The sequence below is a fragment of the Myodes glareolus genome, chromosome X (assembly GCF_982192425.1).
Source record: "Myodes glareolus chromosome X, mMyoGla1.1, whole genome shotgun sequence".
NCBI classification, from domain to species: Eukaryota; Metazoa; Chordata; class Mammalia; order Rodentia; family Cricetidae; genus Myodes; species Myodes glareolus.
In genome coordinates, this window is record NC_142053.1 from 144,871,603 (window position 1) to 144,894,267 (window position 22,665).

At 43.3% G+C, this 22,665-nt stretch overlaps 1 pseudogene; it reads left to right on the top strand.

Moving 5' to 3' along the window:
- Window positions 1-9,699: 9,699 nt before the first annotated feature.
- LOC125417840 (transforming acidic coiled-coil-containing protein 1-like) lies at window positions 9,700-22,261 on the top strand (annotated as a pseudogene).
- The last annotated feature ends 404 nt before the right edge of the window (window positions 22,262-22,665 follow it).

Here is a 22,665-nt window from a genome sequence, read left to right on the forward strand (position 1 = left end):
TTGTACGGACTGGCCATTGTGTACAGACAGTCCATTGTGTACAGTCTGTTCATTGTATAAAGACTGTCCATTGCGTTCAGACTGGCCAGTGTGAAAAGACTTTCCATTGTGTCCATTCTATCTGTTGTGTACAGACTGTCCAATATGTACAAATTGATCATTGTGCATATTCTGTCTATTGTGTACATACTGTCCATTGTGTACACATTGTCCATTGTGTACATACTCTCCAATGTGTACATACTCTCCATTGTTTATATATTGTCCATTGTGTACATACTTTCCATTGTATATATACTGTCCATGTATACATTCTCTCTACGGTGTACATTCTGTCTACTGTGTACATACAGTCCATTGTGTACATACTGTGTTTGGGTACATACTATTTTGTTCATACTGTTCATTGTGTACGTATTCTCCATTGTGTACGTACTGTCCACTGTGTATAGACTTTCCATTGTCTACAGACTCTCCACTGTGTACAGACTGTCCATTGTGCAAATACTGTCCATTGTGTTCATCATGTACATTGTGTGCATACTGTCTACTGTGTACATACTATTTTGTTCATACTCTACATTGTGTACATAATGTTCATTGTGTACATATTGTCTACTGTATATATAAAACATTATTCATACTGTCCACTGTGAACAGTCTGTCCATTGTGTACATACTGTCCATTTTGTACTTCTGTCTATTGTGTACATACTCTTTTGTTCATAGTGTCCATTGTGTACATACTGTCTATTTTTTACACTCTGTACATTGTGTACAGATGGTCCATTGTGTACGGAATGTTCATTGTCTACAGAGAGTCCATTGTGTACAGACTGTCCAGTGTGTACAGACTGTCCATTGTTGACCTACTGTCCACTGTGTACAGACTGTCCATTGTGTACTTACTGTCCATTGTGTACATTCTGAACATTGTGTGCAGACAGTCCATTGTGTACATAATGTCCATTGTGTACATACTATCCAATGTGTACATACAATCCATTGTTTAAATACTATCCAATGTGTACATACTGTCCATTGTTTACATACTATCCAATGTGTACATACTGTCCATTGTTTACATACTGTCTGCTGTGTATATTCTCTCTACTGTCTACATACTGTCCATTGTGTACATACTGTCTTTAGGTACATACTATTTTGTTCATACTGTTCATTTTGTATGAATTCTCCATTGTATACATACTGTCCACTGTGTACAGACTATCCATTGTGTACAGACTGTCCACTGTGTGCAGACTGCCCATTGTGCACATCCAGTCAATTGTGTTCATCCTGTCCATTGTGTGCATACTGTCTACTGTGTACATACTATTTTGTTCATACTGTCCATTGAGTAAATAATGTCCACTGTGTACATAATGTCTATTGTGTATATAAAATTTTGTTCATACTGTCCATTGAGAACAGACTGTCCATTGTGTACAGACAGTCCATTTTATACTTCTGTCTATTGTGTACATACTGTCTATATTGTACATTATGTCTATTGTGTACATATTCATTTGTTCATACTTTCCATTGTGTATATACTGTCCATTTTTTACACTCTGTCCATTGTGTGCAGACTGTTCATTGTGTACAGAATGTCCATTGTGTACAGAGAGTTCATTGTGTACAGACTGTCCATTGTGTACAGATTGTCCATTGTGGACCTACTGTCCACTGTGTACAGACTGTCCTTTGTGTACAGACTGTCCATTGTGTACATTCTGGCCATTGTGTACATACTGTCCACTGTGTACAGACTATCCATTGTGTACATTCTGTCCATTGTGTACAGACTGTCCATTATGTTCATTCTGTCCATTGTGTGCAGACTGTCCATTGTGAACATACTGTCCACTATGTAAAGAGTGTGCATTGTGTAAAGACTGTCCATTATGTACAGATTGCTCACTGTGTACATTCTGTCCATTGTGTACAGACTCTCCATTGAGTACAGACTTACCGTTGTTTTCTGTCATGTGTACAAACTGTTCATTTTGTACATTCTTTCCATTGTGTGCAGACTGTCCACTGTGTAGATACTGTCCACTTTGTACATACTGTTTATTGACTACACATTCTCCATTGTGTACAAACTGTCCATGGTGTACATACTGTCCATTTTTTACATATTGTACATTGTGTACATACTATCTATAGTGTGCATACTATGTTCTTCATACTGTCCATTGTGTACATACTCTCCTTTGGGTAAATACTCTCCATTGTGTATATTCTATTTTGCTCATAGGTTATTTGGTTCATACTATCTATTGTATATATACTGTCCACTGTGTACAGACGGTCTATTGTGTACAGACTGTTCATTGTGTACATTCTGTCCATTTTGTGCAGACTATCCATTGTTTACATACTGTCCACTGTGTACAGACTGTCCATTGTGGACAGACTGTCTATTGTGTACATACTATTTTCTTCAAACTGTCCATTGTGTACATATTCTCCATTATGTACATACTCTCCATTGTATACATACAATTTTGCGCATGCTGTCTATTGTGTACATCCTGTCCATTGTGGACATACTGTCCACTGTGTACAGGCTGTCCACTGTGTACAGACTGTCCATTGGGTACATTCGGTCCGTTGTGTGCAGACTGTCCATTGTGAACATATTGTCCACTGTGTACAGACTGCCCATTGTCGACAGACTTTCCAATGAGTAAAGGCTGCCCATTGTGTACATTATGTCCATTGTGCACATGCTGCCCATTGTGTACAGACTCTCCATTGTGTACAGACTGTCTATTGTGTACTGGTTTTCCATTGTGTACAGACTGTCCATTGTGTATATTCTGTAAATTGTGTACAGACTGTCCATTTTGTACAATCTCTCCATTGTGTACAGATTGTCCATTGTGTACATTCTGTTGGGTTTGCACAGTCCATTGTATACTGACTGTCTATTGTGTACATACCGTCCATTGAATGGAGACTGTCCATTGTGTCCATACTGTCCATTGTGTACAGACTGTCCACTGTGTACAGACTGTCCATTGTGTATTCCATGTCCATTGTGCACAGACTGTCCATTGTGTACATTCTGTCCATTGTATACATATCGTCCATGTTGTACAGACTCTCCATTGTGTACAGACTGTCCATTGTGTACATTCTGTCTATTTTGTACCATCCATTCTGTACTGACAGTCTATTGTGTACATACTCTCCATCTAGTGCAGACTGACCATTGTGTACAGACTGTCCATTGTGTACATTCTGTCCATTGTGCACACACTGTCCATTGTGTACCGTCTCTCCATTGTGTACAGACTCTCCATTGTGTACAGACTTTCCATTGTATCCATACTGTCCATTGTGTACATACTGTCTATTGAGTACATACTATGTTCTTCATACTGTCCATTGTGTACATACACTCCATTGTGTACAGACTCTCCACTGTGTACAGACTGCCCATTGTGTACTGACTGTCTATTGTGTACATACTATTTTATTCATACTGTCCCTTGGGTACATACTGTCCATTGTATATAAACTGTACATTGTGTACAAACTCTCTATTGTGTGCAGAGTGTACATTGTGTACATACTGTCCATTGTGTGCAGACTGTCCATTGTGTACAGACTGTCCATTGTGTACATTCTGTCTATTTTGTACAGTCCATTGTGTAATGACTGTTCATTGTGTACATACTGTCCATTGAGTGCAGACTGTCCATTGTGTACACACTGTCCATTGTGTACAGTCTCGCCATTGTGTACAGACTATCCACTGTGTACGTACTGTCCATTGTGTACATACTGTCTATTGAGTACATACTATTTTCTTCATACTGTCCATTGTGTACATGCTCTCTGTTGTGTACATATTGTCCATTCTGTACAGACTGTCTACTTTGTACAGACTGTCCCTTGGGTACTGACTGTCTATTGTGTACATGCTATTTCATTCATACTGTCCCTTGTGTACATACTGTCCATTGTGTATAAACTCTCCATTGTGTACAAACTCTCTATTTTGTGCAGACTGTCCATTGTGTACAGACTGACAGACTGTCCATTTTTCACGTCCTGTTTATTGTGTACAGATTGTCCATTGTGTAAAGTCTGTCCATTGTGTACAGACTGTCCATTTTGTATACACTGTCATTCTGTCCATTGTATACATATTGTCCATGGTATACAGACTGTCAATCGTGTACATTCTGTTCATTGTGTACAGACTGTCCATCGTGTCCAGACTGTCCATTTTCGTCATTCTGTCTATTGTGGACAGACAGTCCATTGTGTACAGACTGTCCATTGTGTACATACTCTCCGTTATATACATACTCTCCATTGTGTACTTACTATTTTGCTCATACTGTCCATTCTGTACATATTGTCCATTGTGTACATACTATCCACGGTGTACGACTGTCCATTGTATGCAGACTGTCCATTGTGTACATTCTGTCCATTGTGTACAGACTGTCCATTTTTTACAGACGGTCCCTTGTGTACAGTCTTTTCATTGTGTACAGACTGTCTATTATGAACAGACTGTCCATTGTGCTTATTCTATCTATTGTGCACATACTATCCATATTTTAAATACTGTCCATTGTTTACATATTATCAATAGTGTACATACTGTCCACTGTGTACATTCTGTCTACTGTGTACATACTCTCCATTGTGTCATTCTGTCTATTGAGTACATACTATTTTCTTCATACTGCCCATTGTATACATACTGTCCATTGTGTACAGACTATCAATTGTGTACAGACTGTCCATCTTGTACAGACTGTCCATTGTTTACATTCGGTCTACTGTGTACAACTGTACATTCTGTACATACTGTCTATCGTGTACATACAATTTTGTTCATACTGTCCATTGTGTACGTACTCTCCAATATTTATATTCTCTCCATTTTGTACATACTACTTTGCTCCTACTGTCCATTTTGTTCATACTGTCCATTTTGGAAAACTGTCCACTGTGAACAGAATGTCCATTGTGTACAGACATTCCATTGTGTACACTCTGTCCACTGTGTACAGACTGTCCATTGTGTACATACTGTACAGACTGTCCATTGTTTACAGACTGTCCAGTGTGTACAGACTTTCCATTGTGTACATTCTGTCCATTGTGTACAGACTGTCCATTGTGTGCAGACTATCCATTGTGTGCAGACTGTCCATTGTATACATTCTGTCCATTGTGGACAGACAGTCCATTGTGTATAGACTATCCATTTTGTTCATACTCTCAATTATGTACATACTCTCCATTGTGTATATACTATTTTGCTCCTACTGTCCATTCTGTACAAATTGTCCATTGTGGACATACTGTTCACTGTGTACGGACTGTCCATTGTGTACAGACTATCAATTGTGTACATTCTTTCCATTGTGTACAGACTTTCCATTATGTACAGATTGCCCATTGTGTACATTCTGTCAATTGTGTTCATTCAGTCCATTGTGTACAGACTCTCAATTGTGTACGTACTGTCCATTGTGTACTGCTTGTCCATTGTGTACATACGGTCCATTGTTTACAGACGGTCCATTGTTTACTGACTGTCCACTGTGTGAATTCTGTCTTTGGATACAGACTGTACATTTTGTTCAGACTGTTAATTGTGTTTATTCGGTCTATTATGTACATACTGACCATTGTGTTCATACTGTAGATTGTGTACATAGTGTCCATTGTGTACATACCGTCCATGTGTACAGACTGTTCATTGTGTACAGACTCTCCAGTGTTTGCAAACTGTCCATTGTGTAAAGACTGTCCATTGTGTACAGACTGTTTATTGTGTATAGACTGTCCCTTGTGTACAGATTGTCCATTGTGTACATTCTGTTAATTGTGTACAGACTGTTCATTGTTTGCAGACTGTCCATTGTGTACAGACTGTCCATTGTGTACATCCTGTCCATTGTGTACAGACTGTCCTTTGTGTACACACTGTCCATTATGTCCATAAGTCTATTCTGTACATACTATTTTGTTCATACTGTCAATTGTGTACATCCTGTCCATTGTATACATTCTGTCAATTGTGTATATACTGTCTATTGTGCACTTTCTGTCTACTGTGTACATACTGTACATTGTGTACATACTGTCTATCATCAACATACTATATTGTTCATACTGTCCATTGTGTACATACTCTCCATCATTCACATACTCTCCATTGTGTACATACCATTTTCTTCATACTGTCCATTGAGTACATACTGTCCACTGTGTACACACTGTCCACTGTGTACATACTGTCCATGTTGTTCAGACCGTCGATTTTGTACATTCTCTTTATTGTGTACAGACTGTCTATTATGTACAGAATGACCATTGTGTATATTCTTTCCTCATACTGTCCATTAAGTATAGTCTGTCCATTGTGTACGTACACTTTTTGGTACATACAATTTTGTTCATACAGTCCATTTTGTACATACTCTCCATTGTGTACATACTGTCTATTGTGTGCAGACTGTCCATTGTGTACAGACAGTCCATTCTGTACAGACTGTCTACTGTATACTGACTGTCCATTGTGTGTATTCTGTCTTTGTGTACAGACTGTCCATTATGTACAAATTGTCGATTGTTTTTATTCAGTCTATTGTGTACATACTGTCCATTGTGTACATACCATCCATGTGTACAGACTGTTCATTGTGAACAGACTCTCCATTGCTTACAAACTGTCCATTCTGTACAAACTGTACAGAATGAAACCTGCAGTGTGCCCAGACACACGTATTAGACATGCAGTGTACACAGAAGCATGTATGAGACATGGAGTGTGCTCAGATGCACATATGAGACATGTACTGTGCTCTGATGAGCATATGAGACATGCAGGGTGCCCAGATGCACATAAGAGACATGGAGTGGGGATACATGCACGTATGAGACGTCCAATTTTCACAGATGCAAGTAAGAGAACTGCAGTGTGCACAGATTCACGTATGAGACATGTAGTGTGTGCAGATGCACGTAAGAGAACTGCAGTGTGCACAACTGCATGTATGAGACAAGTAGAGCAAGCAGATGCACGTATGACATGCAGTGTGAGCAGATGTATGTATTAGACATGCAGTGTGTTCAGATGCACATATGAGACATGTAGTATGCACAGATGCACATATGACATTCAGTGTGCGCAGAAGCATGTATGAGACATGTGGTGTGCCCAGATGCACATATGAGACCTACAGGGTGCGCAGATGCATGTATGACACATGCACAAACACTGATGAGTCATGCAGTGTGTGCAGTTGCATGGATTAGACATGCAGTGTGCTCAGATGCACGTATGAGACATGTAGTGTACGCAGATGCATGTATGACATGCAGTGTGAGCAGATGTACGTATTAGACATGCAGTGTGCTTAGGTGCACATATGAGACATGTAGTGTGCGCACATGCACGTTGATATGCAGTGTGCGCAAATGCACGTATGAGACATGCACAAACACTTATTAGTCATGTGGTGTGCAAAAATCCACATAAGAGACGTGCAATTTGCGCAAAATCATGTATTATACATGCAGTGTGCTCAGATGCACGTATGAGACATGTAGTGCACACAAATACACTTATTAGACCTGCTGTGTGCGCAAATTCATGTATGAGTACTGCAGTGTGCACAAATGCACATATGAGACATGTAGTGTGTGCAGAGGCACTTATGACATGCAGTGTGAGCAGATGTATGCATTAGACCTCCAGTGTGTGCAAAAGCATGTATTAGACCTGCAGTGTGCACAGTTGCATGTATTAGAAATGCAGTGTGCACAGAAGCATGTATGAGACATGCACAAACACGTATTAGTCATTTAGTGTGCACAGATGCATAAATGAGACATGCAGTGTGCTCAAATGCAGGTATTGGACATGTGTGTTCAGATGCACATATTAGACCTGCAGTGTGCACAGATGCACATATGAGACATGTAGTGTGTGTAGATGCACGTATGACATTCAGTGTGAGAAGATGTACGAATTACATCTGCAGTGTGTAGAAAAGCACGTATGAAACCTGCAGTGTGCACAGATGCACCTATGATTCATGTAGTGTGCACACATGCACATATGAGACATGTAGTGTGTGCAGAAGCATATATGACATGCAGGGTGAGCAGAGGTACGTATTAGACATGCAGTGTGCTCAGATACACGTATAAGAAATGTAGTTTGCGCAGATGCATATTTGACATGCAGTGTGCGCAGATGCACGTATGAGACCTACAGTGGGCAAAGATGCACGTATGAGCCCTGCAGTGTTCCCAGATGCATATATTACACATGCAGTGTGCACAGAATCATGTATGAGACATGCAGTGTGAACAGATGTATGTATTAGACATGCAGTGTGCTCAGATGCATGTATGAGACCTACAGGGTGTGCAGAGGCACGTATGAGACATGCACAAACACGTATTTGTCATGCAGTGTGCAGCAATCCACATACGAGACATGCAGTGTGCGGAAAATCATGTATTATACATGCAGTGTGCTCAGATACACGTATGAGACATGTAGTTTGCACAGATGCATATTTGACATGCAATGTACACAGATGCACGTATGAGACCTACAGTGTGCAAAGATGCACTATGAGACCTGCAGTGTTCCCAGATGCATGTATTACACATGCAGTGTGCACAGAATCATGTATGAGACATGCAGTGTGCTCAGATGCATGTATGAGACATGCAGTGTGCTCAGATGTACTTATGACATGGAGTGTGAGCAGACTAAGGTATTAGACATGAAGAATTCGCATATGGACCTATGACATGCAGTGTACACAGAAGCATGTATGAGACATGTAGTGTGCTCAGATGCAAGTATGAGACATGCAGTGTGCGCAAATGCACGTGTGTGACATGTAGTGTATGCAGATGCACGTATTACATGCAGTGTGAGCAGATGTACGTATTAGACATGCAATGTGCTCAGATGCATGTATGAGACATGTAGTGTGCTCAGATGCATGTATGAAACATGCACTGTGCGTAGATGCACGTATAAGACCTGCAGTTTGTACCGATGCATATATGAGACATGCACAAACACGTATTAGTCATGCATTGTGCAAAGATCCACATATGAGACATTCAGTGTGTGCAAAATCATATATTATACATGCAGTGTGCTCAGATGCACGTATGAGCCATGTAGTATGCGCAGATGCACTTATGACATGTAGTGTGCACAGAAGCATGTATGAGACATGTAGTGTGACCAGATGCACATATGAGACCTAAAGGATGCGCAGATGCATGTATGTGACATGTACAAACACTGATGAGTCATATAGTGTGCGCAGTTGCAGGAATAAGACATGCAGTGTGAGCAGATGTACGTATTAGACATGCAGTGTGCTAAGGTGTTCATATGAGACATGTAGTGTGTGCACATGCACGTTGATATGCAGTGTGTGCAAATGCACATGTGAGACATGCAGTGTGCTCAGATGCACGTAGAAGACCTGCAGTGTGTACAGATGCACGTATGAGATATGCACAAACAATTATTAGTCATGTATTGTGCACAAATTCACAAATGAGATGTGCAGTTTGCTCAAAATCATGTATCATGCAGTGTGCTCAGATGCACGTATGAGACATGCAGTGTGAACAAATACACTTACTAGGCCTGTCATGTGCGCAAATTCAGGTATGAGTCCTGCAGTGTGCACAGATGTACGTATGAGACATGCAGTGTGCGCAGATGCACGTATGACATGCAAGGTGAGCAGAGGTACGTATTAGACTTGCAGTGTGCTCAGATCCACGTATGAGACAAGTAGCTTGCGCAGACGCACATATAACATGCAGTGTGCTCAGACACACATATTAGAAATGCAGTGTACACAGAAGCATACATGAGACATGAAGTGTGCTCAGATGAACATATGAGACATGTACTGTGCTCTGATGAACATATGAGACATGCAGGGTTCACAGATGCACGTAAGAGACATGGAGTGGTGACACATGCAGGTATGAGACATGCTGTGTACACAGATGCACATAAGAGTCCTGCAGTGTGCACAGATTCACGTATGAGACATGTAGTGTGCACAGATGCAAGTATGACATGCAGTGTGCAAAGATGCACGTTTGAGACCTGCAGTGTGCCCAGATGCACGTATTAGACATGTAGTGTGCACAGAAGAATATAAGAGAATGTAGTGTGCTCAGATGCACATATGAGACATGTACTGTGCTCTGATGCACATATGAGACATGCAGCATGCACAGATGTACATATGAGACATTCAGAGTGCACAGATACACGTATGAGACATACACTGTGCGTAGAGTATGAGACATGCAGTGTGTACCGTTGCACATATGAGACATGCACAAACACGTATCTGTCATGTAGTGTTCAAAGATCCACATATGAGACATGCAGTGTGCGTAAAATCATGTATTATACATGCAGTGTTCTCAGTTGCACGAATGAGACTTATAGGATGCACTCATGCATGTATGAGACATGCACAAACATGTATTAGTCATGTAGTATGCACAGATGCATGAATGAGACATGCAGTGTGAGTAGATGCACGTACTGGACATGTATAGTGCTCAGATGCATGTATGGCATGCAGTGTTAGCAGATGTACATATTAGACATGCAGTGTGCTTAGGTGCACATATGAGACATGCAGTGTGCGCAGATGCACATACGACATGCAGTGTGCGCAGATGCATGTATGACATGCAGTGTTAGCAGAGGTACGTATCAGACATGCAGTGTGCTCAGATACATGTATGAGACATGTAGTTTGCGCAGATGTACGCATAACATGCAGTGTGTGCAAATGCACGTATGAGACTTGCACAGACATGTTTTAGTCATGTGGCTAACTCTGCAAGCCTGTGGGTTATTTGACACTAGAGTTAAAGAAAGCCAGCACACCTTTTAGGAATCTTTACGTTCTGTGTTCTGTTGTTCCAAGCGTGCACTGGAGTTGCATTGTCTTCACCAGGAACAAAGGAACCCATTCCTTGCAATCCATGTGAAAAAGGCTTTCTCTCTTTCAGGCTTAGAGAAGGAGACATGCCAGAAGATGGAGAAAGAGGAGTCAGCCGTGCATGTAAGTTCCCAACTTGGAGGGGTGGAGTATGTTTCTTTTGCCTTGTTTAGAGCCCAGACTAATTTGATTCAGTAAATTCTAGTTAATATTAGGTGATGGGGGAGGATGAAATGTGTGACTGGCTAGATGGCTCAGCAGGTAGAAGTGACCACCCACACAATGGTGGAATGACAGAATGGACTCCAGACTTGTCCTTTGACCTCTGTATGGATGCTGTGCTACACAAGCTCACACTCATGCTCACTTACACATTCTATACAGTTTCCTCATCTGCAGATCTGACTGTTTGTGCATAATCTTTACACAACCACTAGCCCCATGTGACTGTGGGCAAGTTGAACTGTTAGTTTGAATTGAGATGCCTTATAAAATATGAAATACAGATCAGCCTTTGAGAATGAGTACACGAAAAGAGAACAGTTAGTAAATGTCTCAGGAAGTGGGATACAGTCTGTGATGGTGGAGCACACACAGTGGGATACAATCTGTGATGGTGGAGCACAGGCAGTGGGATACAGTTCGTGATGGTGGAGCAAAGGCAGTGGGATACAGTCTGTGATGATGGAGTTGACTGAGGATTCTGACATACAAATAATAAAAACTCACAAAAACTGACCATAAAATGTGTATCAGTGTAGCACCAGAAAAATAAAGTCAGTTTGCCCCAGTGAGTTATCTTCCTAGGTGAGTTGTATCAAAAACTAGAAGGTGAGAAAGTTTTATGGTGCCAGCTGCAACCCAGAGCCTTGAGCTCGCTAGGCAGCATTCTCTACCTGGGAGCCCCAGCCCAGGAGTTTCTCGATAGGAAAAGGACCCAGTGGTTTCAGTATCCAGGGATAGATGGGCATTCTACTGCTAAGGAACAGATTGCTCCAAAATTTAGTGGCTAAAATAACATTTATTAGTTCATTGTTCCTATGAGTTAGGAATCTTTGGGGGGTTTGCCAGATTCCAGGATTGAAGGCATTTCTTGACTAAGTTATTGATCAGAACTGATCTTTGGGCTTTACTTAAGGTGGCTTTGCTTCCAATCTTACATTGTTATTGGCAGACATATCAATTCTTTGCTACCTGGGTCTTTCCACAGAGCATCCCAGTATGTAGGAAGCAGAGACTTTGTGGCCATCTTGCCTTAGTTAGGGTTTCTATTGCTGTAAAGAGACACCACGAGAACGGCAACTCTTACAAAAGACAACGTTTAGCTGTGGTGGCACACTTATCGTTCAGAGGTTCAGCCCATTTTCATAGGACATGGCGGCATGCAGGCAGACATGGTGCTGGAGAAGTAGCTGAGAATCCCACATCTTGTAGGCAACAGAAAGTAGACTTGAGCATATATAAAACCTTAAAGCCCACCTCTTTGTGACATACTTCCTCCAACAAGACACACCTATTCCAACAAGGCCACACCTCTTAATAATGCCACTCCCTATGAACTTATGGGGGCCAATACATTAAACCACCACAGCGACCTTTGCCATATCTGAGTGGTCCCTGAGAGCAGCCTTCATCTAGAATAAATGAAATCACACAAGAGAATGGGTACTAGGAGATGTGGCATTTGGGGGGGGGAATCCTGTTAGAGGTGACTCCCCTCCCAAGTGAGTCTGCAGAATGTGTGCTGCCAGGTGGCGGCATTAGAATTCCTCTTTTCTGTTGCCAAAGATAAGCTTCTAAATTGAACCTAGGGCTAAAGTCTATAAAGACGCCTGCTAAAATTACATGTGTCTTTTGAGCATTTGGAGAGAGGCAGAGGCCAAGATGACCCAGAAAGTTTTAAAGCCGCTGGTCGAAGTTGTCATCAGATTTTCTGTTTGGTCTCCGTTTAAACAAGACTGCAGGAAACAGACTGATGGCCAGACAGTAACTTCTCGGTTGTGCTCACTCACACTCGGAGGCTGAGATTGTTTCCAGGGTCACTTTGACTGGCATTTTGGTTGTTAGGTTACACATATGCAAAAAGCCTCATTTTCCTAGGTTTGGGGAAATTGCTTCTTTAAAATAATGCTTTGGGGAACAACAAAATGCCAACTAAATTTGACTCTTTAGAACTGCAGCTGTCCTGGAAGGAAACTGGTCACCAGAAGACCAGAGGCCACCAGGAAGGAGCTACAGATGCAGCTGCAGAGCTGAACTGCCCATTAGCCCCTCTGCTCCCAAAGGCTTGACATAAGCACAGGTTTTATGTTGAATCCAGCCTCTTTGTGTAAGGGCTAATATGGGTGTGTACTTGAGGTCATCACAGCGGCTGAAGTCCTTGGTGAGCCTGAGTCACTGAGAGGGAAACATGAAGGTCAAAGGTCAGATAGATTTGCCATGTTAGAATCGTTGCCAGTGCGGTTAAACAGAGATACAAGCATCCATATGTGGATTGAAGGGTTCTCGCTCTTCTTGAAAAATTATTTGCATAAGACACATCCCCAGAAAATACCAGAAAAAATGAAGTATTGGGACATGTTTCTTTTCCGCCTGGGACTCTATGGTAACCAACCACTTGACAATTATACTCTTCTCCTTCACTAAAGAGGAAAGCTCTCTTGGGTTATCTGTTCCTCCAGCATACGCTGACCTGAGTAGTCACTAGCACCCCTTCCTTTAGTTAGTCCTGCAACGAGATTGCTGGCTTAAAGCTGCCTTTCTCCTGCTTCTGCAAGCACATTCATAAAGGGTGTGGTCTGTGGTGAGGAGGTTGCTGAAGTATATTCAGGGTTAAACTGGAGACCAACTGTGTTAAATATAACCCTGTCCCACAGGGACTGCTGGAGTCCTCGTCAGAAAATGCCCCCGTGTCTGTGGCCTGTGGAGGTGAGATTCCCCTGGATGGGATCTGCCTCAGTGAAGCAGACAAGACTTCTGTGCTCACATTGATCAGGGAAAAGGTAATGTTTTCTTTCTGTCTGCAGAGGTCCTGTCTCTGCTGACTCGCATCACATCAACCTGCAGCTTCCTATTCTCTGTAGCTTATGGTTCCTGTAGACGCCGGCCTTGGTGTTGGTGTTCAGCAAGCTGATGCACTGACTTTGTACCCTGAGGTGACCATGTAGTAGATGGAAGGAAATCTGTGTCTGATCAGTTGAAGCACACAGGGTCACCCGTGGGTTCTTTTATGTGTATGCCAAAGGAGCACCTGATTCCTCAAGGAGTTACAAGCAGTTAGGAGCTGACACATGGGTGCTGGGAACTGAACTCAGGCCCTTTGCAAGAGCAGCCAGTGCTCTTAACCTCTGAGTGATCCAGTCCCATCTCTATATTCTTCTTCTTTCTTTTTTTCCTTTCTTTTTTCTTTCTTTCTTTTTCTTTCTTTCTTCTGTTTTTTTTTTTTAATGTACATTGGTGTTTTGCCTGCATGTATGTCTGTGTGAGGTGTTAGATCCCCTGGAACTGGAGTTGTGAGCTGCAATGTGGTTGCTAGGAATTGAACCTGGGTCCCCTGGAAGAGCAGACTAACCACTGAGCTATCTCATCTCTCCAGCCCCATCTCTGTATTCCTGAGACCCTTTATATAAGCACAAAGACAGAAGATTAGGAAGAAGGGAGAACCTGAGGAGCATAGTGGAAGGGAAGCTCTGGATGCCTGTTTGAGCCCTTTGCTAGGCAGACAGATCTGAGACAGGGAGTGGAGAATACTTCTAATTATCAAGATTGTCTCAGATGTGAAGCTGGGTTCTGGTCATTCACAGAGGGCTGCACCCTGAGCCCCTTCGTTCTGACTCAGTTCTCACCATCAACTGCTGAGGCATCACTACAGAAAGGGGTGTGATGGGTGTGGTAGTGTGTTAGTCTCGGCACATGGGTTGCTGAGGCAGGACGGTTATAAGTTCAGAAATAAGACAAAATTCAGAGGAGTTGAGAGTACCTCTTAAATGTGAGGGAGATGTGCCTTTCACCTCACCTGGTGGCCAGGCACTGTCCTGTTCACCTCACCTGGTGGTGGCTGTATTACAGCGCCCTGTGTAGCCGAGAATGTACTTTCCCAGATGTTTCTTATATACAAACACTGAGCTGTATGGTATTCCTAAGTGTTAATTGAATATCTTGTGTCAGACTTGGTCGTGTGTTATTTTTCAGTTTCTAGTAGATTGGTAAAGTAAAACAAATCTCTATTATAATTTAGATAATCACTAAAGAGATCGAAGCCTATTGGTGGAAGAAAAAATATGAAGAGACCCGAGAAGAAGTCCTGGAGATGAGGTCAGCCTGGTGCTGGGGTGGGTGTGGATCCTTTGTGCGCTGTGGCTGTTGTCAGCAGTGTTCTCTTCTCACAGGATACATGGCTGGCAGTGCGAGGGCTTTTGCTCTTAGCACTGTGCTCTGGGATTAAGAATGTCAGTGCAGTCTGGGCGTGGTGGCACACACCTTTAATCCCAGCACTCTAGAGGCTGAGGCAGAAGCCAGTGATCTCTGCGTTTGAGCCCAGCCTACTTTACGTACCAAGTTCTAGGATAAGTAGGCTACAAAGAAAGGCCCTGTCTCAAAAAAGGAAAAGAAGTCAGAGATAGTATTGACTATTTTCTTCAAATACCATAGCTTCAAGGGTTATTTACAGCATCATCCGTGAATAGAACTTAAATAATTCTTGCCTTTTTAAAAGAACAGAAGTCTATTTTAAAAATATCCACTTATAATAAAGAGTAATAAAACTTACTGGTACAGTCAATGATGGAGGTATTGAAATTAGTAAAAGACAAAATTAATGGGCTTTAAATAAAAATCTTTTAGCCATGGTGGTGATGATGATGGGGGCTTTCAAATTTCCGGAATCCCAGCACTCTGGAGACTGGGGCAAGATGACTACCCCAAGTTTGAGGCCAGCCTGAGCCCCACAACAAATTCCAGACCAGTTGGGTACACATTTGTATCAGAGATTCGTGCCCTCCCCCCAAAAGAAAAGGGAAGTATTTTTTTCTTTTCCTGTCCAGTTTAGAAAGTTAAGAGTCATTGTGTTACTAAAGATAACCTCAAAGAAGAGGAGAAAGCATAAACCTCACCAGCGAGTGAGTGTTGACAAGACATTTTAAACGTGACTGCTGTAATTTGTGGTTCTTGTTTTATTTGGTTTGGGGAGACTTCCTAGTTGGAGGCCCAGGCCCCACCTTTAGTGAGCTTACTGTGGCCACCATAAGGACCTTGGATGCAGAGTCCAGCACTAAGGGGCAGCTGCAGGGAGATTCTGTCAGTCAGAAGAACCAGGCTTCACTGAGTGAAAGGCCAACTCAAGGGCGTGCTCTTCATTCTCGGAATAAGTGAAATATTTGTGCAGTTGGAAATAAGATAAGACTTGAAACTGAATTGAGGAGAACAGTGCTTAAAAGGTAATGGGCCAGGAAAGATGGAGTCATGGTGGATCTCATAGTAGGAGCTCTGAGGAGTGTCTTTAATTCAAAAAGATTGTCTTACAGTATTTAAATAGAAAAAGTAAAGATGGTTGTTTTAATAAAAGACTGAAAGAGACAGGCGTGTATGCCTTTAATCCCAGTACTCAGGCAGAGTCGAGTGGATCTCTGTGAGCTTGAGGTCTACAGAGAAAGTTCCAGGGCAGCCAGAGCTGTTACACAAAGAAACCTGTCTTGAAAAAAGCCAAACAAAACAAAAACAAGAAGACTAAAAGGCTTCTGTTTTAGCTGGCTTTCAGTTGTTATGAAAAACACCATGGCCCAAAGCAACTTGCAGGCACGAAGGGTTTCAGCTTATACTTTCAGGTCATAGCCATCATCAAGGGGAGTCAGAGCAGGAACCAAGGCAGGAATGCTCCTTCCTGGCTTGCTAAGCTAGCTAGCTTTCTTATAGAACCAAACCACCTACTGATGGATGGTGGGGTGCTTTCCGTGGATTGGGCCCTACCACATAAACCAAGAGAACTCCTGAGGGATCAAGGGTCAGTGTGATCAAGATAATTCTTCAGTTGAGATTCTCTCTTGTCAGGTGACAATAAAAAAATAACCAGGACAGTTTATTAAACACAAAGTGTCAAAAGCTCTTGGAGTTCAGGATGTGGTCCAGCGGTAGAGCACATACCTAGCTTGTGTGAGACTAGGGCTCCGTTCTTAGCACCCAAGACATAAGCTGTCTTCTTTCCATTTCTCTTCTTCCTTGTGCAGAGAACATTTAACCTTTCAGAACTTTAGTGAACCTAATGAATGTAAGAAAAAAAAACAAAGAGGGGAGACAGAGCAAAGGTGTGGTATTATATGTGTTATTAGGTGTTTGTGAATTTGTTTCAGACAGACTGTCTCTGACTTCCATTGCCTCTCTTCTGATAACAAAACAAGTTTTATGTTATGATTACAACTTACTACTATTTTTTCTTTTTAGAAAAATTGTGGCTGAATAGGAAAAGACCATTGACTAAATAATTGGTAAGGAGAAAGGTTTTTTGTGTGTTTGTTTTGTTTTCTGAGCATGGGCCCTAGAAGCTATCTGAGCCTGTCAGGTGCCACAGCAGTAGACAAACATGTATTTTTACAGTTTTGTAATCTGTGGAGACAAAGCTAAGGCTGTGACTGTGTCTGTTTGTCATTTCTTTGGGAACATTCCAATTCCTACGTACTTTCTAATTCTCTGTAAATTAAATACCAAGTTCTTGTAGGTGGATGCCATCCTACTTTGTTATAGAACACTCGGACTTGCTCAGTCTAGTGCTCAATGCCCACCCTTCCTCTGTTCATCTCCCAGCTCACCTTTCCCATCCTCTAGTGACCTCTACACCTTTAGGATCACCTCATTTAGGCTCCACATATGCTGAGAACATTTAGTGTTTTGCTTCCTGTGCCTGGCTTATTTAATATGTTATTCTCTGGGCTGGGCGTTCTTTTCTATGGGGACTGATCCGGTCTGTTCTCATGACTTGCTTCCGTGTTTTCTCACCACTGTGACCAAATCCATGATTATAAACAGAAGAGAAAGGACTTATTTTGGCTCATGGTTTTGGAGAGTTCAGTCTGTGGTCACTGGGTCCCATATGGCTGGACAGAACACATGTGTTGGAGGGAGTATGTGGCCAAGCAGAGAGAAGCAAGAAGGAGGTCTGGCAAAGACACCCTAGGGCAGCCTTGAACTCACTATGTAGCCCAGGCTGGCTTTGAACTCGGTGTTTCTAGGTCAGTGTCCCAAGTACTGGCATTGCAAGTATGTGCCTTTGCACTTAGTGAGTCTTTTGTCTGCAGGTTCTGATTCCCCTCCATCGGACCCTGCACAGAGAGCGTATGCAGAGACACTGTGACTTAATTGTCCATATTGATCTTCCAACCTCATTTAGTTGCCAGCCTATGACTTGACTCTCACATGAATCCATTCTGACCTTCTAGCATTTAAGTACTTGGGGTTTCCCCACTGTCCACCCCAGCAGCTGCCTTCCCAGCCTAACCTTGGTCCTGGCTGTCAGCTCTGTGCGGCTCCCATCCCCAGTCCGTTCTGGGTACCTGCTCCAGTCTCTTCCCTGAGAAGCCACTCTGTGAACACCAGCTCTATCCCCTTGTGGCACATCCTGCTTGCCTCCCCATCACTTGTCACTGTGTGTCCTCCCTCTAGAACAGGGGTTATGGAGCGTGGGGATACCTAGGCCATGCCCCCTTTTCCAAGAGCATTGCTTGGCTCATCCAGAGTCGACATTCACTTTGTCCCCTTTGGCTTGTGGTTCTCAGAAGACAAGCAGAGGACAAACATGACCTCTCAGAAGAGTTTCCAGCAGCTGACGATGGAGAAGGAGCAGGCCCTGGCTGACCTGAATTCTGTGGAAAGGTTCCTTTCTGATCTCTTCAGGAGATACAAGAACCTGAAAGGTGTGCTAGAAGGGTTCATGAAGGTAGGTGTCCTTCCACCTTGTCTCCTGGGTGGCTGTGTGGTGTCTTAGTAACAGGCAGTCTCTGCTGTCAGGGTGGTGGACAAGCTGAGGCTTGGACTCCTTGATCATTTGCCTTGATAGTAGTAAAAGTGGAAGAGATTTACAAAGCAATATAAGTTAGGACATGGAGAAGTCTGTAGACTTTCTTTAGTGAGGGTGAACAAGTCTGCTGTAGTTGCCATGGACTATGAATTAAATACATCTCAATTAAGCAGACTTTCCTATTTAAAAAAACAGACAAAACAAAAAACCAACCCTTGTGATACACTGTGCAAGAGAAACAGAGAGACATTCATGTTCGTTTTGAATTTTCCCTTTGGAACAGAATGAAGAAGCCTTGAAAAAAATGTGCTCAGGATTACCTAGCTAGAGTTAAGCAGGAAGAGCAGCGATACCAGGCCCTGAAGATTCATGCAGAGGAAAAGCTGGACAGGCAAGAGCTTGTGAATGTGCGCTGCACCTGCTTACTGCTGCAGGTGGAGGCAGACAGTTTGTCTACAGACAACAAAGGTGTACCTTTTACTATCTGCATTCTTGCTTGTGTGTGTGTGTGTGTGTATGTGAGATTTTATTCCTCTGGTTAGAGTATAAAAAGCTGTGCACACACAGCATCCATCTCCTCTGTTTCTCACTGCTTAACCTTTAACCCATTAGTGTTGGCATTTTGTGGTTTTCCTCAGATGTACATGCTAAGCCCCTTAGTTTATCTGTGCTCATGAGGACCTTCTCCCTGGCATTTCACTGTTGGAAGGTCTCCGTTTAGACGGCTGCTCCTGCTGGACATTGTGGTCTTTAAACTTGTCCTAGTGCAGAAGTGCTATAGCGAGCAGCGCTGTAAACTGTTCCTTCGTGATAGAAGATGAGGAACTGGGGTCCAGCAAGCGTGGAGTTATGATAATTGTAAAGACTGACCAGTTGTCCTCATTAGACATATGCTGAATGACACCCAACATTGTATGATCAAGTGCAGAGTAATCCAGGCCCACCATCGTACTGGATTGTTTAAAAGTTAGGATTGTGACGAAAAATTAAGTAATGTCATTTTCTCGTGAAATATAACTTTGGAAGTATGTTGAAGTATGTTGAAGTATTCTGCTGTCAGGTGTGCCATGGAAATGCGCTTAGCAGTTTTATATAAAGCGCATTTTGTAAGTCATTGTTTCTGGGTTTTCCTCTCAGTTTTTTGAAATCTGGGTTTTGTGGAAGTCAGTAGTCAGTAGCCTGAGTCTGTTCCTCGTGGCTAACCATGCTCTTCTGATTTCTCCCACAAACAAACCCAACTCTCCCCCACAGAGCCAACGAAGAGATCACTCAGGTTTGCTCAAAGGCAAAGGCTGAGAGCGCAGCTCTCCATGCTGGGCTCCAGGAAGAGCAGATGAAGGTGGAGTCCCTGGAAAGGGCCTTTCAGAAGAAGGTACGCAGGTCTGTCTCAAGGGTCTTCTAGCTGATACAGAGGCATGGGCTGCTCTCCTCTGTGGCTTATGTCAGTCCTTGGTGTACATAGGTTGACGTGGGTCTGGAGGAAGGTGGCTTTTTCCTTCTTACACAGACACTCCAGGCCAGCTCCTTTATGAACAGGTTTGGGGGACACACATTATTAACTAAGGCTATGGGAATCCATCAGACACAGGCAGGGTTCCGGGGGGGGGGGAGTTGTGTTTTAAGTGATATTCAGGGGCTGTAGCTCATCAGTTTTCAGAGCAGATGTGCCCTGCAGGGACACGAGGCCATGTCTGGGGGCTGGGAGATGCTAGTAGCACCAGAGTGGGTGAGAGGCCAGCAATGCTGCCAAGCGTCCTATAATGGACAGGATATAGCCCAGATCAAATCTCAGCAACATAATGGATTCGGAGAAACTGCCATGAAGAAATTGAAAGCAGAAATAATGTCGCCAGGCTCAAGACTGGCTGCCTGCCTTTGGACATGCCAGTGAAGCAGAGAGACAAGGTGAAAGGCCACATGAGAAGGTGGAGTGCTCTTGCCCAAGCAGAGCTGGGTGTGCTTTATAGAGACAGGAGTTGGAGTTTCCAGTCTGACGCCTGCATCTCTCAAGCCTGCCTGCCTCTCATGCCTGCCTCCCTCACACCTGCCTTTCACTCCTGCCTCTCACACACCTGCCTCCCTCATGCCTGTCTGACTGGGCTTGGTGGTGCATCCTTGATCCTAACCCCCATCTCAGGATGCTTTTCAGTTCTACACATTACCTCCTCAGAGTATTTGTGTCAACACTTTCCCCTTTGGAGTTGCATATACACGCTGGGTGAGCTGGAAGGGCAGCTGCTCCAGGCCCTCTTGCTGATCCCTCTCACTATCCTGGGAGGAGACCTCGATGATCAGTCTCTGTGGCACCAGTTGTATTTCTCATGTTCGGCGGGTTTTGGCCTTGTTCTTTCTTCTTCGCTGTTGAACTTGCTGTATTGCCACGTGTGCATTCGTGCAATGATGCAAACTTGCTGCATTGCCACACGTGCATTCCTGCAATGACGCGAACTCACTGCATTGCCACGTGTGCATTCATGTAGTGATACGAACTCACTGCATCACCATGTGTGCATTTGTGTGGTGGTACAAGCTCGCTGCATCACCACGTGTGCATTCATGCAGTGGTGCAAACTAGCTGCAACACCACATGTGCATTCGTGTAGTGGTGGGAACTCACTACATTGCCACGTGCATTTGAGCAATGGTGCAAGCTCGCTGCATCGCCATGTGTGCATTCGTGCAGTGGTGCCCTTTGACTTAGAGCTTGTGTCTGGCCACCCTGACTCGGACTCTGGAATCCCAGTTCCTGAAGCTCTTGGTGGGTAAAGCGAAATCCATGTCCTTGTGTTTTAGCCCGCGAGCCACTCAACGAGAGAATCAGAAACTAAGGTGTGTGGGCTGACTTCAGGAGGGTCGATGGCTCTCCCCACCCTCAGCGCAGTTAGCACAGTACTGGGAACACTCTTTGATGGATGGAAGGCATTTGGTCCTCAACCTTGGAAGACTGGTGCAGGGGTGGAGAGGCACGAGGATGTCTGGGGCTCCTCTACTCACCGGCTTTTCTCTTAGAACACAAAGCAGCCTGCAAATCATATCCTCTCTCTTTCAGAATCAAGAAATTGAAGAACTGACGAAAATCTGTGATGAGCTCATCGCAAAGCTGGGAAAGACTGACTGAGATTCCTCCCGTGAGCTGTGCAGATCTGAGTCTGGCTGCTTGTGTCGTAACCATAATTATCTTGCCTTATCCAGAAGTAATCCCTCCTTTGCAGAGAAAAATAACTTTTTAAAAAAGCACATGCCTGCTGCTGCCTGTTCCTCTGCAGCCAGAGCCTGGCTGGTGGGGAAGGAGCAGATGTGCCAGCAGGGTCCTGTGCACCCAGGCTGCCGCTTCCACTAGACTGGCTGCTGGGTCCAGCATGTGCTTCTCCATCTGCAGTTCACCTTTACATTTCCTGAGTGTGTGAAATTTCTAATTTTGTGGCAACTGTGTGGGGTTATCTTCCCAGCACATATTTGATATTTTCATGACCCAATTAACCGTTTAAATTTCAATATCAGCTGTTTTATTGAAGGAGACAGTTTGGCCCTATTGTCACTAACAGTTTCTCAATGAGACTTGAGTTCCCTTTTATTTCCAGAATTTCACTCATGCATATATATGTGTACCTGCTGCCAATTTCCCCCTGAGGCATATTCAGATAAGGATTTTTA